Below are 17,887 nucleotides of genomic sequence, written 5' to 3' on the forward strand. Positions count from 1 at the left end.
GTACCCAAGGATTGTAGCCATTGGACTCCTAGTACAACATCAGCACCTCCCATTGGAATGGAAAGCATTGGGCTAGTCAATACATATTCTCCCATGGATAGCTTGATATTATGGCACTTTCCAGAACAATTTATTGTTCCTCCATTTGCAATCATCACTTGACACTCTGGTGCTGGATATAGGAAGCAATTCAATTCTTTTGCTACCCTACAATGAATAAAATTGTGGGTGCTTCCTGAATCAATCAACACTATTACCTTTTTCTTCTTGATTTGTCCTTCTATCTTGATGGTTTGAGGAGTGGTAATTCCCGCCAATGCATTACAAGATATGGTCGGATTTATTTGTTCTTCATCTAGGCTTTGTTCCTGGAATATATCCTCTTCTTTTGACCTTTCTTGCTCCTTTTCTTCTTCCTCTTCACAATCTATGTAGAATAATTTCTTCTCAGCACACTTATGACCTTTTGTGTATTTGCTATCACAATTGTAACAAAGCCCTTTTGCTCTTTTTTCTTCCAATTGTTGTGGTGTCAACCTTGTAGGTTGTGGAAGACTATGGGCAACAACACTTCCGTCTTTATAGTTGTGAATGGTATGCTTCCTAGTTGCCATAATTTTGCTTTCCATTTTTCTTGCTAACCTGAATGCCTTCTCTAATGAATCAGGTTCCCAAAGGCGCACATCATGTTGGATATTATCCTTTAAAGACCCTATGAACACATCAATCCTATGCTCCTCTGGAATATCTTTTACCCTTATGTTCAATTTTTGGAACTCCTCAATGTGCTCCATTATTGAACCCTTTTGTTTGAGACTTATCAATTGGCTAAAAAAAGTGTTGCTTTTTGTATCCTCATAATGTGCTATCAATTCTTCCGTAAAAATTGCCCAAGTGATAAATTGTTTACGAGAACAAAGCCATTGATACCATACAAACTGATTTGGTTCCAAATATAAAGTTGCCATACGTACCTTTTGTGTGTTTTGCACATTATTGAGATCGAAGAATTGCTCCATCTGTAATATCCATGTGGCGGGATCCTTGCCATCAAACTTCCTCATATCGATTTTTGGAACATGGTGAGTCTTCGATCCAACATTAGTGTCTATGGAATCATGATTAACATTTCTTTTGTTCTCATCATGAGTTTCCTTTACTACCTTTTCACCATTAGTGACACTTTCTTGTAGCAACTTCTTCAATTCTTCCATATCTGTCTTCAAATCTATCTTCAAATCTGCCATGTCTCTCTTCAAATCTGTCTTTGAATCATCCATCTTAGCTTCCATGCCCTTTATCTTAGATTCCACGCCACTTATCTTAGCTTCTGTTAGCTTTTGTGAGCGTGACATTTGTTGCACTTGTTCTTGTAATTTTGATATATCATGTAGCATTTCTTCCTCTTCTTCATGAGTCATGCTAGAGCTTTCAGGTTCCTTACTAGGTGTTTGCATTTTCTTTCCTCGGGGCATCAGTTACCGATAATAATGCTTTACTATGCCCTTTGAATTCCGTTAAACCAAGCTTACACAAAAATTAAAAAAAAAACTACACACCTTTTTTCACTTTATAGAAGCCTGATATTGAATCTGATGTATCTCTGTAATTTCGAATCATCCAGTTCTAAAATTGCTACCTGTAGTAGCCTTCTGCGTCCTCTTTCCAATGCCACAAGTCTGAGCCAAATTGGATTCTCCAAGGAAGAGTTATGTGAAATATCCCACAGTGACTTCATTTTAGACTGGTTCAGTAGAGCGAACTTGTACGACGTGCCACAAGTCACTGTTTCAACCTTTGAATCTGAAACACACATACAAGAAACTACAGTCCGTCCTCTTTCTGTACCATTTTACGAAATTTCAATCCGATCCTCAGAGAGAGAGTTATGACGATTTTCCCCAGGTCACCTGTTTTGAATGTAATTCAGGAGTCTGCAAAAAGGCCAACTTCCTCAGATCATATCTCCAAAAATATCACGCAAAAAGATCTGAAATTCGGACCCAAGGTTCAGCGCCATTCTTCTCAAATGGGTTTTTTTTGCGACTTCTGAAACGTCACAGAAAAAAATTTATAGCGAAAATGCCACGATGACCTGTTTGGAGCAGCGAAACCCTAGAATCCAAAGCTCTGATACCAAATGTTATGAAACCAGCTCAAGAAAAGATAGAAAAGATAAATCCACGCCTTAGAATTCAGCCTCTTCGAGGGGGCAACCTCCTTTACATTACATAAATGAACAATTCTTGGATGATACAAATGACAAAACCTCCTTTCTATATATAGGAGTCTAAGGAGTCACAATATAATCCAGCCGACCTAACAATAATAATATAAAGCCACAAAAATAACAATAGAGGGATTCTAAGGGGCACAGAAATAACAATATGGGGGTAATAGGGGCACAACAATATAAATAAGGGGTATAACTACAATAGTAATGGGGTAATCACTAGTATTATAGGGACCCAACATTTTCTTTCCTCGGGGCATCAGTTACGGATAATAATGCTTTACTATGCCCTTTGAATTCCTTCGAACCAAGCTTATGCAAAAATTAAAAAAGAAAAACTACACACCTTTTTTTACTTTGTAGAAGCCTGATATTGAATCTGATGTATCTCTGTAATTTCGAATCATCCTGTTCTGAAATTGTCACCTGTAGTAGCCTTGTATGTCCTCTTTCGAATGCCACTAGTCTGATCCAAATTGGATTCTCCAAGAAAGACTTATGCACAATCTCCCGCAGTAACCGGATTATAGACTATTTCCGTAGAGCGAATTTGTATGAAGTGCCACGTGTCATTTCTTCAACCTTTGACTCTGAAAAATATATAAAAGAAAACTACAGTCCGTCCGCTTTCTGTACCTTCTTACAAAATTTCAATCCGATGCTCAGAAAGAAAGTTATGACGATTTTCCCCAGGTCACCTGTTTTGAGTGTAATTCAGGAGTCTGCAAAAAGACCAACTTTCTTAGATCATATCTCCGAAAATATCGCGCGAAAAGCTCTGAAATTCGGACCCAAGGTTCAGCGCGATTTCTTCTCAAATCTGTTTTTTTTGTGACTTCTGAAACATCACAGAAAAAACGTTATAGCAAAAATTCCACGATGACTTGTTTGGAGCAGCGAAACCCTAGAATCCAAAGCTCTGATACCAAATGTTAGGAAACCAACTCAAGAAAAGATAGAAAAGAAAGATCAACGACTTAGAATTCAGCCTCTTCGACAGGGCAACCTCCTTTACATTACATAAATGAACAATTCTTGGATGATACAAATGACAAAACCTCCTTTCTATATATAGGAGTCTAAGGAGTCACAATATAATCCAGCCGACCTTAAAATAATAATATAAAGCCACAAAAATAACAATAGAGGGATTCTATGGGGCACAGAAATAACAATATGGGTGTAATAGGGGAACAACAATATAAATAAGGGGTATAACTACAACAGTAATGGGGTAATCCCTAGTATTATAGGGACCCAACAGTTTCCCATCAAATTGATATTGTTAAGTTGAACTGTGAGCCAATTGAGTACCCAAACAACAAAATAATTCAATCTAAAACTTTCATGTAAAATTTCCATCTCTATCACTTAGAGTAATCCTTGGTACTCCAAGTAATTTTGGATTGTTTCCATGAATGCTTCTGCCACAATAATTGTTTTAAAAGAATTAGGAAGAGAGACAAATGGGCATACTTTGTTGTTCAATATACCACTACCATGATGACACTCTTCCTTAAGATTTGGGTAAACCTGTTATAAAATTCATTGAAACTTCTTTCCAAAAGATGCATGCTATTGCTAATGGATGAAGGATCCATGGGGACTTGATAGTCTCTCCTTTATTTCATTGGAATACCACACATTCCCCCACAACATTTTACACATATTCTTTAAGACCTTCCAAAAAAAGATAATTATTAAACTCATGGTATGTCTTAAATAACCTTGAATCTCTTCCTATAGGAGAATTGTGTAATTTAAAAAGGACCTTCTATTTGAATTGAAAATTCTTACATAAGTGTTTTTTATGTTATAAAAAATAATTTTTACACGTGGGTATTTTTTGTTGGGTGACTAGGGTCATCCTTTAGTAGTTGAATGATCTTGTAGAGTCTTCTCATCTTACTACCATTATATCATTTCTTCTTCCACGCAATCAAATTATGAAGTGGAAATAGCACGCAGTAAGCCATTTATCTCTTCCCCTTTCCTTGAGACTGCATTTTCCACAATATTTTTTTCCCTCTATTTAGATTATTTAAAAGTCATAACCCTACATATTTGTGACCCATTCTTGTTTCTCTTCTAATGATGATATTTTATCCAAGAATGTAACAACCTCCTCCCACACATACTTAAGTTCACCGGTCCACTGGGGTAAATATGTGATGAGGTGTTACTATGATATGACTCAACCTCCTAGGTACAATTAAGGAACTAGAATCATCCAACCAACACTTTACTAATCACCCTCAATAACTACAGGACCCCCAGGAGCTAACCAACGACTCCAGGTGCCCAACCCCTTTAGTTAACTTGATTTTTTAATGATCTAGACTCCTAGTCTCTCCCTTGACAAAGAAATGCAGTGACTGTAACCCTCCAGTCGCTTCTATAAGCTTTCTTCCCAATGCCTATAGACTAAATTACTCAGTTATATACCAATGACCTCAAGATCTAAGCCACCTTTTTAGGGCTAGGTTCCAGACCTCTACTCAGAACATGATGAAACTCATAGAAATAATAAATGACACAAAAACATTATGTCAAACACATTATGAAAAAGTAATCTATAATCTATAGGTCTTAATTACATATCTAAACATAGGGTTCTGATACTTATTTGAGAATCGTCAGCAAGGTGTGATGCCTTCTCTCAATATTTTCACTATCATGTATTAGGTCATGCATTCCTTAAACACTCATTTACTGATGAGAGCCATAACTAAAGTATGTGATAAAATCATGCTTATAACCAACATATAACTAGAATAATAACAAGGATAGAAAAACCATCAAAGCTAGATAATAACAAGCATAAATACTCATGAAATACAAGAGGAAAAGAGCTCTTATTAACATATGAAAAATCAAACCAAGTCATGGTGTTTCATGTACCACCTGACTATAAATTGGGTTGAACCAAATATTTCTTTTATCCAATCACCCTCAAGAAATATTCCAAGCATGAATATGATACTCACAACAAAACAACCATGGCTTCCTCAAGCTTTACCTTATATCCCACCATTATCATTCAAGGGATTTCTAAGCCTAAAACCCTCATCTATATAACTAGGCTCTATTGTGTATCCCACCATTACCAGTTAAGGGATTCCTAGGCCCAAACAAAGAAACATACACTACCAGGCTTTGTCGCAATCCTGCCAAAACTGATCAAGGGATTACTAGGCCTAAACAAGCTTGGATGCCTCTGGATTTATTCACCAATACCTTAAGGAATTTTCCCATTTCCACCCTCAAGATTTACTGTGTATCCCACCATTGTCTCTCAAGGGATTCCTAGGCTGTTGGGAATTTTCCTGAGACCACCTCACCAAGTTCCAAAACCATCCAACAATCCAAAGTTAAACCAAATGAAATAACCCCATCACACCATGGTTATCTAGAAATAGCAAGGCAATGTTGAGATCATTGTCACACCCAAAAAAACCATGCCAATGATAGCAGGAGAACCAAATACAAACATGCATGTACCATGCATGCCAAAACTAGTAAGGAAATCATACATGAAACTCAGTACCTACAAGTAATCCTGCTATAGCCACTTGATCCAACTCTTGGTTAATATTTTATTCCCTTTGTTTTCTTGTCCTTCCTTTATCCAATGTTAGAGTGCTCCAAGAATTCTCTCAGTGTGCAAGAGTATGAGAGAGAGAGAATAGAGAGAGAGAGTTCCAAAATTGAACTGAAAAAATATTAAACTGGAAAAACCTGTGAACTAGTCCTCATAAGACTTTTTATTAATGAGGCATCTATTTTCACCATTTTCCTCTATTTTTCCTTCAATTTCCTCCTCACATGCAACCTATGACCTTTCACCTTCCTTTTCTCCTATTTCCTTTATTTTCATAAATAAAATGTCAATTAATGCCTCTTTTCCTTTTCAAAGTCTTTTCCATTGCTTTTGCTAATTTCCTTAGCCATAATAAAACAAATGAACACCCACTACGATGTTTTTTCCCAACATTTAGCTTGGAATAGGTGTCCCATGACCTTGGTCTTATTTTTCCTTTATTAACTTTATTACATGAAATTTTAACCTAGGGTTGTTACAGACCCCTCCCCCTTAGGGGAACACCATCCTTAGTGTTCTATGACACCTATGACTAGCAAACCACTGAAAAAAAAAGCATATTTCCCATGGAGATTCATAAAACAGGTCATTGCAGTATTTATAATGACATCTTGTTCTAAACATGACAACCATACCATTTAATGGAGCTTTATAATACAACTCATTTTGTTATTTACAATAACAACCACATATACTTATGCATATTTGATTCAACAAACAAATAATCATACTGTCTATGGAGCTTTATAAATCTAGCTCGATAAAATATTCATAATAATATAAACATACATACATATGAACATTTTCTTCAATCAACAAACAAAAGGATACGATGTTTGCCTCTTAAACAAAGGAATCCATAGGCTCACTCCTCCACCCTCAAAGTAATACTAGAACTCACCTCCTTCCCAAGAAGTCCAGAATCCACTGCCAAGGTTAAACCTATATCCCATGTCTAGCGCTATCATCCTTGTGTTTCTTATTCTCTTAGTGAATAATTATTGGGTGATTGTCCTAGAGAACACTCCCAATGTGCTTCTAATTCCATTTGGAAATTCTAGTGAGCAAAAAAAATCCATCTCCGACCTTCCCTTCATTGCTACACAGCCCCTAAGGAAATCCAATCACTCGTTGCGTGCAGTCACTCACCTTCCAAGTTCCCTGACATCACCTTTCCTCGGTGATCCATTCCTTGCCAAGGCTTCCTCACATTGGAAGGTCCAGAAACCAAGGCATATCCCTACCTCAAAACCCTCATAATGGTCATAGCATGTTCATCACTAGTAGAAAATGATGAAATTAGTGACTAAGTGACATAAAAATTTGGTCACTGAAATTATTTCAATTGAATTACTACTAAATTTGAGCAATTTTAAGTGGCTGTTTAGGTATAAAATATACAACTAGATAATAAGTGACCAAACTAAAAGCAATTAACTGAAATGACTAATTTAGTTCAGGACTAAAATATATGACTAGATAGTAAGTGAAAAAATTAATAATTATCAACGTAAATGACTACTATAGTCGAAGAATAAAAATATGACCAAATAATAAGTATAGTAAGTGTATGAATTAGTCATTTATGTTAGTAACTTTTAATTGTGTCACTCTAGAAATGGAAAATTGCAATTTTGATACTGAAGTGTTTCATTTCACTACAGGGGTTTCTAAATCTGTTTTCAATGTTAAAATTTAACTACATAGATTTAATGATCCCCTTAAAGGGGTATATGAATCCATATATAATGCTAAAATTATAAAAAAATTATACAATATAGAGTATACGTTTACAATATATTAGTTTTATAAGGGACAAAAAAGAGAGTTTGAAACTGATATAGAAGGGCTTTAAGGGTTAATAAGAATTTGTTCCTCACATCTTAAAGAGACGACACACTATTTGTTGTGGGGTTTTTGTGGTTTTATTACATACCATGGTTTATTGGTTCACTAGATTCATAGAGATAATGATTTTATTAATTTGAATTCAAAGTATGTTGATTTAAACTTGGCTAATTAATATAAATCTAGATTACTCTTAAACCGATATTATTCTATAAATAATTCCACAGATACATGCATTACAAAAATGTGTACAAATTCTAATAGCACATTCACATTCTTAGAATGTGCACACACTATTATTAGAAAATGATACATACTCCCAATTCTTGTGGTTCTTTATGTAGAATAACATGTCGTGGCTCCCATATCCAATTTGAAATTCAAATATCCTTTAGAGAGTATCTATGTGGTTGTTTGGGGCTTAATTCATCTTCCTTGAAGTCTAGAATATTTATTTAGGGCCTATGGCCCTATTTATCCTCCCCTCGAGATAGTACATTCGCGAAGACCAATTATTATCATGTAAACCATACCAATGGTGACAAAGATGCCCCATAAACGCCAAATATCCCCTAGAGTTGTCATCTGTGGTAATTCAAATAATTTTTCAAGAATATTGATCATGGGAAGATTAAAATATGACCCAAGAAGCCTATGATCCTTCCTTCACAAGGATTAAGGCCCCAGGTGCCATACATGGTGTAAAAAACCTCCTGATGATATTGAGGCCAAACTTAGAGTCCCCAACCAACTACGGCACAAGAAAAATTCAAATAACACCCATAATGTACCTGAAGGCTAGATATATCTTATAAGATAGGATATGTGTGGTGGTTTGAGGCCTTATTCACATCCATTGAACTACTAGAGAATTTTTTATTAGGGAATAAAAATCTTGTTTTCTTTCCCTATCTATTGTAGAGACCATAAAACCCATTCGTATTATGAAAAACATATTAATTGTGCCCATATTCCCATTCTAATATCTTGTTCAATATGGAGATTAAACATGAGAAATAATTTTTTTAGGCCTAGGGCCCTTTTTCATTACTTAGCCAAGATATAAGCCCTAAATCCTTTAAATGATGTGGAAAACCTAATAATGAAACCATTATCCTAGACGTCAATTCACATCGAGTTGGAACCCTTTATAGTTCCCTGAACCTCACCATCTATGTCGTCCTATTTTCATTAATTTTTCTTTCCAGAGATATGGTTTAGTTTCTCACATATAGATGTATAATAATACCATAAATTATCTCTATCAAACTCATAATTGAAACTAAGAAACATAAAATAATATTTATATCTATCATAATCTTTATGTTTTATACTTTCAAAAATAAAATCATATTTATTAAAATATAGTATGGTATGCTAATATAAGATTCAGTAAATAAAAAAAATTGACCATTAATGTTAATATATTATTCAAAGTATCAATTAATCGATTGGGTCTGGAGTATGCCCTAAAATAACTTGCTTTTGCTTGGCTAAGAGCTCGTCTTCCTCAAAAGTAAGGAAACTCACTAACCACCCAAGACGTAGATGCATTTAGTAGAAGTGAAGGCCTACCCATTTACAGACCACCAATGATTCACTTTGCATTGCCTATTTTTCCTTGAATAACTAGAGAGAGTTGTCCTCACTGCCAATTTAACAACTAAATTATGATAAGTTTTTCTACTATTAAAAAAATATAAATTAATCAATTTACACGTGGTTTAGTTTTTATTAAAATTAAATTTCTCTTGGTTTTTATTAATATTAATTTAATCAAATTGAAAGAGTACATGTTTCAAAGAAAAATAAAAATTTACAACAAAATTATTGTTAATACATTTTTTTTTAAATTACACGATTTTAATAACAAGAAAAATTCATCCTGGGAAAATGTAATCCCTCCAAAAAAATCCATGTTAACTTTGGACTCCCAGACAACACTTCCTTCTGAGTTCAGTTCTTCTCTTTTTGCCCAAAACCCCATTGATTTGTTTTTCAGGGTCTGCAATGGCTTCAATCTGTGAGTCGGCCGGAGTCTTCTGAAAGAAGTGGTATTCATTTATCTAATTAAGCTTTATGGCACCGCCTAGAAGAGTTGGAAACCTGTTTCACCTATAGGTAGGAAACACCAACAACATCAGTAGGGCAGGGTGGTGCGGGGCAAGGCAGACATGGTTTGTGGTTTTGAGAATGGTCGTCCTTTAGTAATTTGCCATGCAGATGATCTCCTTGAAGAAGCCCATTGATCAGGGAATTCATATGCCAAATCTATTTTCTAAGGGTGAATACCTTGTAAGTACATCATAACGCTTGACCATGCTCGGGGTTTTCTTCGGTGTCCGTGCCCTATTTTTATGCCCTTTAGATTTTTAATCATAGGAGTTTTGAAACCTGGTGAAATTTATCAAGTTTTAGACACTTTAACAATATTTCAAGGAAATTAAAAGGTAAAACGATTACTGGGTTTCCTTTGAGTTTAGAGTTAATATGACTTTTTTATTGGTACATTTCATTTTTTTATGGATCAGTGATACACAAGAAATATTTCACATGGTCAGAGAGATTTTTGAACTTGCACTTCTTTATAGCATTCATTAACAACGTGTTTTCCAATACACCATTAGATCATCCATAGGTTTAGGGTTTGTGGAAGACAGTTTAGGTATCTAGATAAGTTTTTCAATACATCATTTGGATGCAAATGATACTCTATGTTTTCCTCTCCTCCTATGCAACTGCCACAATGCCAAGCTAATTTATTGGTAGCTATGAACAAAAAAATCCAATTTATCATGGAGGGAGAGAGTTTGAACCATGTATCTCCATCAAATTAATAAGGCCTCATCAATACACCAGGGTTATCCTTGAATTAGGGGTTCATATAAACAAGTTTTCTCTCCTTTTTTTATTTGAAATCCGATGGTCAACAATCAACTACCCAAATCAATGGAAATTTGTCGATTCAACAAAGGGGGTTTGTTATCACAGTTCCACCTCTTGGTTCTGGGCCTCATATCAATACAAAACTAAGACTCTCCAAATGTTTACTGTGCACACAACTAAGCCTTGTTATGCTAACTGCATTTTTTTTTTTCAGTCAAAAATGATTTCATTAGATTTTCAATAAAATACAGCTTACAAAGATCATCATGGCAACCTCTGCTCTCTCATTTTGACTAGAATTTTTTAGAATGGGGGATGGGACATACCAAAAAGGACAAATAACATACATTATTTCAGAGGGAATTCAAGCCTAGACATAACTAACATAAACAAAAAGAAAAACATAACTGATAGTTGCATATCAAGGTGGCAGGTGAGGAAGAAGTACAGGAGGAGCAGTGAAGACGCTGACAAGATAATGGATATGGAAGTCAATATGTTCCACCCTCTCTCCCAAACTACGAAGGTTGTTGTGTGTATGACGATATTGATGTTAGAGACTATCCAACTGCTCCAATATCTAATTCTTGCTATACAGGATATCCTGGGAATAGGCCATAGTCTCATTCTTGTCTTCATACCTGTGATCTCAAAGGATATCCACATTGATTTAGATTTGACGAAGTTGTGCTGCAAGAGATTCCAGAGTGATTGGAGCTACCACTTGGCCATGCGAACGAATTGGAGATACAGTCTCTTTTTCCTCAGTGTCCCAACTAGTAGAATTGGTCAAGGATTCATTATGTTAAGGCTCAGAAAGCCTCTCTAGCTACCACTACCCACCCCCATGGTGGGGTCTACCCCATTGACTGGGCATTGAGAAAAGAGGCAAATTAACCAGAGAGAAGGGGAAGACTCCCCAAAAAAAGGACACTTGCAATAACAATAACCCATACTTGGGTTGTTGAACTAACCCCAGGAGACTGCTACACTAGACTAGTCACCACGTTCCTGCAAGGTTGGGATAAATAAGCTACTAACCACATCAGGTGGCTTGCACCCCTCTTTGCCGCAACCACCCTAAGCGCACTTAAACTCGCAAATCCACACCGTATGCACCCTAGTCACATCAAGGTCGTCCTTACGCCACACAATATTAAAGGATAGGCACACAGATCCCACAACTTCACGCCCGAGCACCACCTAATGGGTAAGGTTCTGAGCAAAAAACCATACATAAATGGGAGGTTCAAACACCTTAACCCACACAGTACTCACCACCCTTTGATAGGAATACGACAAACAAGTCACGATCCACACCGGATAGCCTTCACCTCTTTCACCATAAACACCCGAGGCATAATTCAATCCACTCAGAACCCACTAATTTCCTCTTGGGCACCACTAGATAGGAAGAGCTCTCGACTAACCACCATACAAAGAGACGAAGTGACTCACACTCCTTATCCCACACATAGGAAAGAAGGAGTGATGAGACAAATTCCTTCTGCTCGAACTAGTGACAGGCCAAATTTTTGTGGTGGCTCACCTTCGTGCTTATTCGCATCCCCGGGTCCCAAGTGTAAAGTGAGCCATGAGCCCCAAACCACACCACACAGCCTTCATCCCCCAAAATGCCTCTCAGCCAAGGTCAAAATCTATAGGAGCCACCATGGATATAGACCCACACTCCTTGCTTACCAAAACTCATCTCCCAAGCTTCCACACTAAACTTCCTTTGCGACCAGCTTGCAATTATAAACATGGTAGGACCCTCCCACATACCTTTGTATTGAATGCACTAAGATCTCATGGGTGTGAAGTTATGAAGCACACGGAGCCGGAGCAGGTCCCGAGGGCTGCTATGGTGCCACTTGTACCATTGTCTAATCACCTCCATCGGGGGGAGGAGAGTCTTTTTCTATGAGGTCCCAAAGTAGTTGAGCATTCCTAGGGGCTAAGTTAGCTGCACCGATAAATTTGTGTTAAGGGGAGGTGAAATCATGATATTTATGTGATGCTCTCCTATTAGCCAACTAGTCTGCCACTTTGTTACCAACTTGGAGAACATGACCAGTAGTGACACAATTAAATCTTTCCAAGATATGTCTTATGCATTCAAGTTGAGCCTCTAGCTACCCACTCTTAGCAATTCTAGTGGTAGGAAAACCATTCATGAGCTTCTGGGACATCTAGATGAACAATTTTGAGACTCCTATGATATGAACTTTGTGACAATCTAGATTCCGAGCAAGCGAGAGGCCTTCCTCAAGAGCCATCAATTCTTCTACATTTTTTGTCACGGAGCCACATAAGGCAACATAGATCCCAAAGGGAGAGTCATTAAAGGATCTTAGGATACCCCTATACCTAGTAGGGCCTAGGTTCCCTTTAGAGGCTTCGTTGAAATTGATTTGAATGAATCCCTCTGGGAGTAGTTGGAATATAGATGGTGAAGATACAGGGGGATCTTTTCTAGAAGGCATTTGAGGAATGTACATGTTCTGAGGTAGTTTAAGGGATACAAGAATGGTTGTCTCATGCAGGTTGGCCTTGCAATCATCTAGATTACATCTCTCTGACATGATTATCTCCCTTTTGTTTTCTTTCACAAGACCCCAAGTAGAGGCACTGGAAGAGGGTTGCTCTTGAAATATAGCTTTGTTCCTTTATTTACATACATTCCAAAGACTAAATCCTAGGATTAGGCTCCAAGATCAGTTAACAATGGGGTTTTTGAAATGGTTGTTGGGATAATGCTCAATCATAGCTAGAAGGTCCTCTTGATGAAGATTTTTGGTTCCAAAGAGATCAACAACAATATCCCAGACTTCCCTAACAAAGGGGAAAATGAGCAGAAGGTGTTCCATAGTTTTCTCCTAAACACAACACAAAGGGCACTCAAAGGGACCAACAAAGTCATGTTTCAGCACAAAGTCTCAGATAAGGATCCACTTGTGCCCTATCAACCATAATAAATGAGAGACTTTGGGTTGTACGTTGTCCCCTCAAAGCCTTCTCCATGTTTTCTATGTCGGCATGTTGTGGGCCTAAGTCTTCTTAATGTAGGACTATTAAGGGAGAAAGATCTCGTAGATGAGTATTCCTAGCACATTTTATCATGTTCCAGGCCGAAGGGGATGTGTATTTGTTGCATCTGCTGCATAAAGTGCTGCAAATTGATGAGTACCAATATTACAACAATGATGCTGCAACTCCTGGGCTACTAGCTTTACTTATCAACCCGGGGTTCGTACAAACTTGGAGGTGACAGTGCTATATGCACAAGTAGAAGTGAAGGTCTTGCCTGTTGTCACTTGTTCATTTGGTGAGAGACCCTAAGGGTTCTAATCCAGACTCCTATAGAGTCGGAAGAAGCTTGATTCTTTGATGGAAGAGGAGCAAATCTATTCTAAGATAGCTACTCTACTACATCAATGAAGAAAACAACATGTAATGCTAAATCACACCATATCCTAATTAACCATTTAAATAGATATGCTAAGAAAAAATTCTAAATCAACACTAACCTAATGCTACTATCTAAGTTACAGAAGTAAAGAGAATCAAACCAAACTAATGTGTAAGCAAGGAAACTAGACTAAATTTGTTTTCATGTTTTTTGTCTTTTTGGTAAAATCAAGAATTCAAGGAGTCAAGAAGAAGAGCAAGCGAAGATTGAAATCAGTGAAAGGAGGACGTAACCAAGCAGTAGTGCATGGGTACTATTGGATCGGTTGGATCAACGAACAATATAAATGGAAGACGAGTGGCAGAGATCAAATCACATGGGATTAAATGGATAGAGGGACAAAAAGGATTAACGGGAGATGAATGGCGGAGATATTATCATGGGAATTAAGTGAATAGATGGATGGATTAATCAATGAACAAGATTACCAGGAGATGAATGGTGGAGATCTTATTGCAGAGTTTAAGTGAATCGAGGGACGAACAGGATTAACGGGAGATTAATGGCATAGATATTACCACGACGATGAAGTGAATAGATGGATGGATCACACCAAGTCACGTGGCAACAAAAGGGTAAAAAACGTGCTGAATGATGGAGTGGGTTTTGTAGGTGGTAAGATGTTTTTTGCGTGCCCTCAAAGCTATAAGTTGTATTTCTAAATTTTGTGCAATTAGCCTAAGTGGGTGACACGTAGCACGAGAAAAGCACTTTTCTCGTGTTCTCTTGGGCTAATATCAGTCGTGTAAGAATTTGAGCGAGATTGCGCAATAGACATTGGATCATGCGAGATTGATCAATGGTGGAGATCTTCCAAGCTAGTTGGTGATGGGATAAGCGTTGGATCGAGGGTGCAACAGATCGACGGTGGAGATTTGGACTGCATAAAGTAGGTGGAAGAATTCACGATAGCCGTTGGATCAAGCTAGACAAATCAACGGTGGAGATCTGGAGCGCATAAAATAAAGCGTTGAAATGAATCAGATGGTGATTGGTCAGGTTTGTTGTGGATCGGATGGTAAGGAAATCTATGGGTATAATCTGATCAAAACATGTTTTATTAGCTCCCGCTTAAGAATTTCATGCTGAAGGAAATGAGCATATGAGCAAAAAGTGATGGAAAAAGACGACAATGAAATGAACCTAGTATTGAATCAAGACAAAAAACTTCATTCAACAACTCCTGGCTAACCTACTAATTGAAAGAAGGCACAAATGGAAGCAAACTAAAACACAACTAATCTATGCTACACTATTGTAATGGAAATGCAACTAATTAAGGAAATGAATGATTAAACCATGAATCTACGCTAGCATACATGTACAATAAAGACGAGCCTTAGCTAGTAGGGTTGGGCACTAACCCAAGAAATTTAGCCCTCTGAGTTAACTGAGTGCTAGCTCAAAACAAAACTCATTCTTATTATCAAAACAATGGATTACATCAAAACTGTCACAAGTCTTGCAGCTCAAACATACAGTAGATTTTTACAATAAAAAATCTGAATCCTACTGAGGTCCTAGGCATGTCTACTTATACGTCTCAAGTCTCCAACGAATTCCTTAAAATTAGAGAGGCTTGGCTCCCGAACTCAAGATAAACTGGTGCTTTGACTTCCACTTGTTCAGCTGCCTTCTAGTCCTCATGATTTGGTTGTTTATACTCTGAGATGATGGAGGAGTATTCAAATGGAGGGGTAGTAAATGTCGAGGATTTCCCTCCTATAATTCCTATCCGTTGTCCCATTCGAGTTTTGAATAAGGTCTTTGCTAAAATTCCTTGCTTTTATCCTTTAATCCTGCATTAAATGCACATTAGACCACAAAGAAAAATATCCAACTCTAACTCATCTCATAAACAAAATATGATCAAAAGTATGCAATAAGTTGTGAGAATAGTTGGTTTGACTAAGCTACGAGGTGAATTAAGGCCCATATAATTACCCAATGATGAGGCTCATCATCACCCCCCTACTGAAAGTGTTTCTCATCCTATGAGCAACTTAGTCAATGTCCATGTCCTTCATGGCTTTGGTAGCCTCTCTGACATCCCATGCTTCTGTTGTGGTCTCTTCTTCTTGTTCATAGAAGTCTGCTTTCCTTTATACTTCTTCCCACTGCCTCTTTTCCTCTTCTTCTTTTCTGCCTTCTAGCATCCCTAGGAGTAGTGGTGGACTATGTTTTAGGCCTATCCAATTGACCTTCAACCTTTGCATTGATTGCTTATATATTGGTGTTCTATTGAGTGCCTCTCTCAACCTTTGAGGGGAGTGATATTCTTTGATCATCAAGCTGTGTGGTAGTGTGTTCCATCTCCTTAAGCAGGCATGTATACTATCTTCTCCTAGGAGCCTAAACATATCCTCAAATGTGAAATAGCTTGCTCTTGGACAGCAAGATATCTAGGTGCCAGCTGAGGATCATTTGCAATTAGATTATGGGTGCTGCTTAGGTCCATGGGATTTGATTGTTCAACTTTGATGAAAAGAGGTGCATTTTTCTCTCTGGCCAATATTCTTTTCATCTCTGCAGGCCTTTACTCCTCATGGTTCATCCATGATGCCAAAGACATTAATTGTAGATCTCCTAGCTCGATATTAGGATCCCAAACATTCATGTCTGTGAGAGCCATGTTGTGCAAGTAAAACTTAGCCATTTTGGCCCTATCCTCTAGTGTATTTTGGTCACGAAGGTCAATAAACTTCCTGTAGTCCTGAAATGGAATGGTGCCCCTTTGTGCTAGTGTTTTAATATGAAATTGTAGCCATTTTTCTCTGAGGTAAAGAGCATTGGATTTAGATGGCATCCTACACTGGATGGCCTCCAAGGAGAGGCTGGCCATACATGCTAGTTGGTTATCCCTTTCCTACAGTTGTCCTCTTTGCCATGCATTTTCACTCTCAAGTCGATCTCTCATTATTCAATCTATGTCCCTTGGTGTAGGGTAATCTTCAATCTCAATAGGTATTTTTGTTGATATTTGTGGCTTCCCTTGTTTGATTCTTGTGCTCTTTCTTGTTCTGAAATATAGAGGGCTTTGTCTCCTTCTTTTCCCTTTTTGCTTGACTGGGGTGCTGAGAGCAGTGAAGGCAGCTGCTGCCTCCCTCTCAGGGGCCTCTGGAGACACCCTAGGTGACTCCTCCTTGTGTTCTTCCCCTTCTATTTCAATGCCTTCTTCCTCTCTATTTTTCTTATCTTCTTCCTCGTGTTGTTCTTTCTTCTCTCCATCAGTTTCTTCCTTCATTTCCTCCTCTGTTTCGGCATCATCCTCCTTCTCTTCTCCTTCATCATGTTCCTCTATATTAGTTTCTTATTCATCCATCTCATCCCCATCTAGCTCTGTATCTTCTTCTTTTTGTTTTTCCTCCTCCTCACTAACAGAAGGACTAAAATCATAGGTGAGGGTTTTGATGTCATCCTCTGCTAGTAAGTCTCTGAATACTAACCATGTTATAGGGATCCTGAGGTTTTGGAGGGCATCCTCAATGTGGATCCTGATCAACCCATGGTGAGACAATTGTTGGGAATTTCCTTCCTTGACTTTGTGATGGGAGTTTATGAGTGATTGCATCAAGAAATAGGGTATGCTGAGTCTTTGGTGAACTGGTGTTTATACCCCAAATCTTAATTCTTCAAACATCCTAAAATAATAGTCGTAAACAACATTGTATCTACCCTCACATGAGATATATTTGATGATTTGGTAACTTACCTCACTCCACGGGTATGGTAGACTGTCTCTCCTTAATCCATTTTTATCCTCTGTGGGTTCTTCACCTTCTAAAAAGAATTTCCTTTTTGCCACCTGATTGTCTGCTTTGTCTTATTTTCTCCATGGAATTCCTAG

Source organism: Pinus tabuliformis, chromosome 8, assembly GCF_031772625.1.
Source record: "Pinus tabuliformis cultivar Carrire ecotype Pingquan chromosome 8, CPIR1, whole genome shotgun sequence".
NCBI lineage: Eukaryota > Viridiplantae > Streptophyta > Pinopsida > Pinales > Pinaceae > Pinus > Pinus tabuliformis.